Raw genomic sequence first — 5,696 nt, 5'->3', positions numbered from 1 at the left:
GACCATGTACAAACAGGAGGTACATGAGGTAGGCTAGGGGGCTAGGGGCAATCTGTTGCCTCCTTGGCCACTGTCGTCCATTTCACCCGCTTCCCTGTTCCCGATCGGGCGTGTATATTCTAGCTCCAAATCCTTCAATTCGTACAGTGTGTTTTTGACAAATTTAAAAATCATGACCATTCTTTTCAAAATCAACAATGTATAATGATAAATAACCTACATGTTATTGACTTTGTACTATGGTTTTGGAGCCGAAATAGCTGCAATCTTCCCGATCCAGGTCAGGTGTTCTTGCACTCCCCATAGTACAAGGTTTTAATGCAAAATCCCATTATACTCTTCCCAGCCGGCAAGATTAATGATGTTTCTTAGGTAAGATTGCATGTATACAGTTTGAGAGTATTCCTTCCATGGCCTTCCCAAGTATGTTGGGAATGAACTCTTCACAGAAGCAAGGTTTGAATCTTCTATAATATTGCAATTGTGAATGGATATCCTCGTGCCTTGGTTGGCTAATGTCCTCCCCTGTGTAGTTATTGCATTCTTTTTTCCTTCAATTGATTTTCTTGCAAGCATAGTGCAACTCTAGAAAACAACTCTAGAATTGCCAAATATGAAGTCCACGGTGCCTGAAATCCAACATTCCCTGTAAAACTGATGATATGCATCTGTGTAGAGTGTGTCTTGGTGTCCTTCCATCTTGCAATGGTAGAAGACTAAGTGCTCTCCATTAACTCAAAGAGCTACTACTTGAAAGTTCTTTGGGCCAACCATGTTGACAAAGGCCATATGTTGGGCAATGAATCTCTTGCCCACCACTTCTTCATTTCACAAAACACAAGCCACTTAATTGCTTTACTGAACTAAAATATTGATATAGATAGTAGAATTTCAAACACTCTATAGTCAAGAAATGATTTGCAAGAAAAAAAACACACTAAAATAAGGTATAACATCTATCACCCCAAACATAAACGACAGTAGGAATAAAAATCATTATTTTATAATAATATAGTATTATGAATTTTTTGTTAGTGTTGATTGTTTTTTATTATGGTAAACGGGTTTTACAGGGACCCGAAACCCAAAGTCGGAGAGCAAAACAAAAAATAAACAATTGCTAATCAGTTCAGAACCAACGACAAAACAGCCGCAAAAATAGGGGCCAATCCCACAAAGTGTTAGTGTTGATTGCTATTATTCTTAAAAAAATTAAATTAAATATATTTAAAATATTTCATAAATAATAACTTATATATAATATATAATTATAAATCCTAACGAATATGATTTGATGTACAAGTCTAATCTTCTTTAATTCTTACAATACTTCAACAAACCATACTAATATGACAATGTTTTTAATAATATAAACTCAATACTTTAACTTTAAATAGTAAAAATATTAAAATTATCAAATAAACTATTATCAAAATTTCTCTCTTCCAAACTACTATATAAAATTAAGAGACGACCTCATTTAAACAAACCAATCTGGTTGTCACTTCATATATAACCACAAGTATAGAGTATTTTGTATTTGATACTTATAGAATGTGGCAAAGAAGCTAGTGCAATAACCAGATCTATTGCTTCTGCTCCCAGTCATAATTGTATTGTCCATGCCTTCCCCTATTAGCATTATATTCATCTTCGTCTTTCCCACTTTAACACACTCCTTATAAGTGCCCTTCTTCACCTTCATCGCGTACCTCTTTTTGCTTTTCTCTAGAACCACCTTAATGGCTTCCATGATTGTTTTTGAAATTACCAAAACCATCAGTAACCACCACCACATACATTAATTTTTACGTCATTTACAGAGTTTCACAATATCCTCTGATCTTCTGCAGAAACCCACCAAGGAAACCCTTCCTTGATGGGTGCAGAAGGAAGTGCATGTTTGGATTTGGTTTTCACAAGTATGGCCAGACAATTACTTATGAATACTTTCACTCTCTCCACATTGTTCAACAACCAAGCCTCTCATTTTCCATCAGATATCTCCAGAATTTTGTCTTTGCATAATTCTATGTGAGTAATGGTCGCAATGAGAAAAGTCATCACTTTGTTGTGCTCGTTTACCTTCATTTCATCCTTTTCCAATAAAGACTATGAGCTACTAAGATTGTCTTTGGTTTAAAGGAAAACCAGGTAGCGAAATACAGCTTCCTACAATGAACTATCAAGAGAGTGAATGCAAAAAAATTCTGAACCCTTTAACAATTACATATTCAAACACACATCTAATTAAAGATTAACAAATATTTAAAATATAATAAACACATAACACAACATATACATGGGAAAACCCTTTCGGGAAAAAACCCACACTCCAAAAGCTAGACTCAATTGTGCTATCTACAACAACAACAGTTACAATATAATGCATAGAGTCAATGCTTTTCAGGAGTCTTCACACTATTATAGGATTGAGGAGTAATTTTAGCAGCACAACGATGTCTCTCAAAATATTCAAAATCTCATAACAATTGTTGGCAATTGGCAACAAATTGAGACTGGGGGTGTGAATTAGTTTGCACAAAAAAAATTTGCAACTTATACCACAAATCATATCTGATAATTAACAATTAAAGCATGAAACAACACCACATCAATATCACACATGACACCAAGATTTTTGACGTGAAAAATATGCTTAAGGGAAAAACCACGGTGGGAACCTACCCATAATGAGATAATACGCTACTAGGAGTAAATAAAATATTACAATGAGGAATGCACATGGATTCAGGATCACTACGTGGAGCTCACTGCTCAAATAAGAAACCCAAAAAGGCTACAACCTTAAGGGAAGGCTCACTTCCTTGCAAGAAGTCTCACTGCCTTACAAGAAGTCTCACTGACTTACAAAAGCATTTGGAAAACAATCTGAATTACATGAAATGCAAAGATAGCATCTACAAATACTTGTACAGTTCTAGTTAAGCACACAGACTGTTCTACAACACTTCTCTTCTCTTCTTCACTTCTGAAAGATAAAATCTCTTGTTCACACATACAACTAGATCATACACATTTTTAAAGATCTCAAACATACATCTTACATGATTTTTATATTCATTTATACATGACATCAACCCAAGAAATATAGGTCGGCTAAACCCTCAACACAAATTACAAAATAATAACCTCACATGCTACAACAACATATGCAGACCAAAACAATGTTAGCTAAGACTTATCCTGGACCCAAATCAACATTGCAAACTCGCAACACATCCAACAATTATGCCTCGATCATCCACAACATGCTAAAACAATCCAAGAATGTCACATAACACAAAGAACATCACCGAACCAAGAAAATCTTCAATTATGTGTGCAACGATCAATGTGAACCACCAAAACTCATAGAACATGATCTAAAAATATTTACAAGCAACATGAATTGCACCACAACAACCACAACAAACTCAGATTACAAGAATAATCACCATCTCACCACTAGAGCTCAAGAATATCATCAAAACTGACTGGCAACATGAAAGATTCACTTGTGGATATCCAAACCATGAACCAATTGAATTGAGGATACACATCAACGCCCTGAACACATCCCATACATCCACAACTAAAGATATAGCAATTCCAAATCAATTTGGAGCATAAACAAAATACCAAATAATATGAACTAAATAACAATTCCAATACTAGATCACATAACTCAATCAAAACATTACACGGACCACTGAAAATTATGTTGAATCAACTAGAGATACTTATCTCAAAACTCATTAAACCATATTAGCTCATCTACAAAACACTGACCAAACCAACTCATTTAATTTGACTGCAACATCAAAGTACACAGAAGAATATGTTGACATCAATGACGACACATCTTCACAACAACATCCAATAATAATAAGCCAATGCATCACATATTTATAAAGTCCAACACAAAGTAGTAGGCTTCCATGGTTTCCAAAACCAACTTCAAAGCCTAAGAGGTAAGTTGTGTCATTAATAATATAATTACCATTATCATGACATGTTGCACATAGAAACCTTCCAAAGAACTAACACCTATCTCATCCAGAATGGTTATCTTGCCCAATGTAAATTAAGTCCAACATAGAAACTCCTATAACCAGGAATAGGTAGTTTCCTTACCTCACACCACTTGTCAAAACTGAATTCCACCATAAATATTAATTGCTCAAATACAACTCCACTCCATAATAGAAAACACAAGCCAAGACTCTTTAATCAAAATAAGAAATTGCCAAATCAATTTTTGCTCCAAATTGGAAATATATGACAACACCTTCCCAAAATGTAGAATCTTCCAAGTGGACACCAATTTCCTAAAAAAAATGGTTATACCATCTCATCACTGCCATGTAGGATGCCACCTCACTAAGAGGACCCACAAAGTGAATGGAAACTTAGGAAATTAATAAATTAAAATAAATCAATTTTAAATAACCAATGTTAGGACTGCAAGGTTGAGACACCTTATCCCAACATTGGTAAGGTTGATGAGCTCTACAAAATCCTCAACAACCATTTTTACACTATAGTTTTGGGGTCAATTATGGAAAGTCAAAGCATGAACAAAAGCACTGGTTGATTCTTTAATGGCTACCCTTACTGCAATGTAAAGCACCTGATTCTTTACGTGGAGAGATGAATTGGTAATTTATGGAGATAGATTAACTGCTCGAATACAAATCCAATCCATAATAGAAAACATAAGCCTAGACTCTTTAGTCAACATAAGAAATTGCCAAATCAATTTTTGCTCCAAATTGGAAATATATGACAACACCTTCCCAAAATCTAGAATATTCCAAGTGGAAACTAATTTTCTAAACAAAATGATTGTGTCATCTCATCACTGCCATGTAGGATGCCACCTCACTAAGAGGACCCACAAAGTGAACGACAACTTAGGAAATTAATAAAGTAAAATAAATCAATTTTAAATAACCAATGTTAGGACTCCAAGGTTGAGACACCTTATCCCAACATTGGTAAGGTTGATGAGCTCCACACAATCCCCAACAACCATTTTTACACCTCAGTTTTGGGGTTGATTATGGAAAGTCGAAGCCTGAACAAAATCATTGTTTGCTTCTTTAATGGCCACCCTAACTGCAATGTGAAGCACCTACTTCTTTGCATGGAGAGATGAATTGGTAATTTATGGACACATATTAGCCATGCAGCTTTCTAGGTGAACAATACGGCTACACAAACTCTCTATCTCAATGATGTCTTCCACATTCCCTTCATAGCTACTACTAACTACATTAATTCTAATGGATGCAAACATTCATCGCCACCACTACAATGAAAGTCACAATAACACATTTTGTCGAGGTCTTCCTTGTGGAAAACATTTTCTCTGTGATTCAAACCCCTGAGCTTTGTATTAGGGAACCCATATATTTCATATCTCTCTATTCTTTTTAAAGCAATCAAAGACTAAAATCTCAAGGAAAAACAAATAGTAATTTACATTTGTATTTAGTCTCACATGTGTACCGTGAAGGAAACAAGGTGGCGGATAATTTAGCCAACATTGGGGTTGGATTGGCAAGTAGAAAAGTCTGAAATAGTAATGATCGGATCCCAATGGATCTCCACATCCTTATCAGCAATGATTATAATGTGTGCAAGGCATAAGGGGTTTTTGGAAATTATGAAGGATAACGAGTACCAATGTG

The 5,696-nt window shown here is 35.1% G+C and overlaps 1 pseudogene; it reads right to left on the bottom strand.

Moving 5' to 3' along the window:
- Positions 1-281: 281 nt before the first annotated feature.
- Positions 282-5,302, bottom strand: LOC131859643 (pectinesterase-like; annotated as a pseudogene).
- Between the last annotated feature and the right edge of the window lie 394 nt (positions 5,303-5,696).

Source organism: Cryptomeria japonica, chromosome 2 (genome assembly GCF_030272615.1).
Source record: "Cryptomeria japonica chromosome 2, Sugi_1.0, whole genome shotgun sequence".
Classification (NCBI taxonomy): Eukaryota; Viridiplantae; Streptophyta; class Pinopsida; order Cupressales; family Cupressaceae; genus Cryptomeria; species Cryptomeria japonica.
This window is presented reverse-complemented; position numbering and strand designations above follow the sequence as displayed.